Here is a 1,322-nt window from a genome sequence, read left to right on the forward strand (position 1 = left end):
GCGCCCGTATTGCACCGAGCGGAAACGAGGGGTCGGCGGCGGTAGGAAAAATATTGCAACGATGCTTAAGCCAAAGGTAGTGAAAATAGTGCGGTAGTTGGTTACGGCAGGCGACTACGTAATCCGTGCGCAGTTCGAGAAAAAGACGAGTTGTATCAAAGTTCGATTGTACGCCTTCGAGTCGAAATTACTTATTCGAGAGCAAAGCCACACGGCGGGGAGTACGTCTCGATGAGGAACGAGTCGATAAGCCGAAGAAGGAGCTTGAGGCACTCAAAGTGTGGTAAATAGCAGCCGTCCCTGGGACAAAGACTCGGTGCAAATATTTTGCCTACTACATTTAAGGTGTTAAATTTGCGGATTCCGAGAGGAGAGACAGGACGCCGAGCCACTTGCGCCATACAGAAAAGGGTCCGTGAGCCATCCGAGGACCTAGAGGAGTTGGCCAAGAGGTTAAAGAAGACAGAGGAGAAGGAAATGCGCCAGGCAATCCTTTAGTCAGCATTGGTTGAGCCGCTAGCCAACCTGAGAGTCCACGAGTCGGCCGCCGCGGCCGCGGCCGTCGTGAGTTCGCACGGCACCAAAGGGTGCCAAGGTACCACTTCTCGTTCCCTCGCTCTTATACATGTTGCACCGAGACGGTGCTTGATTTTTGTTGGGGGGGAGTGTTGGCACTAATGTAGTGTAGATATATATGTTGAGGAACCCCCTCGGCTTTTCTTTGCCAGAGTTCTTTTCCTGAGGGGTATCGTTTTTGTTGAAACTAGCATGTTAGGTTGTTGCTTAGGTTGAATAGAGTAGGTTTGACTTAGTTGGTGTTGTTCTTTAACTAAAAGCATATGATTATAGTTGGTTTGTGGAAATTTTGGACCTTATGGTTGGTTTGTGGAAATTTTGGACCTTAAAAAAAAAAATTGAAAAATGCATACTTAGAACAGTTATTGGATGACATGATTGATTCTTTGTATGGCATTATGATTATTGGGTTATTGTGTGTGCAATAAATGATTACTTAGGAGGTCACAATTGTAAATCTAATCGTCCTTATGCCAATGAGTGTGTGAGTTGTTAGTTTGAATCTGTTTATGCATGTAGAATCTAGAACTTGCCCGGTTGGTCTGGTTTGAAATCCGAGAGTTAGTTCGGTTGTGAAATGATCTTAGGCTTTCTTTGTGTAAATAGTCACTGTGCCTAAATAAGCCTTAACCAAAAGCTGAAAATATCCTAGTCTCCCTTTTTTAGCCTTTTGACCTTTTTCTTGGCTAGCCAAATATGAAACCGCACCCGTTTTGCAATGTATCCATCTTCGCATCCGTTCCCTC

Source organism: Lycium ferocissimum, unplaced genomic scaffold (assembly GCF_029784015.1).
Source record: "Lycium ferocissimum isolate CSIRO_LF1 unplaced genomic scaffold, AGI_CSIRO_Lferr_CH_V1 ctg6714, whole genome shotgun sequence".
NCBI classification, from domain to species: Eukaryota; Viridiplantae; Streptophyta; class Magnoliopsida; order Solanales; family Solanaceae; genus Lycium; species Lycium ferocissimum.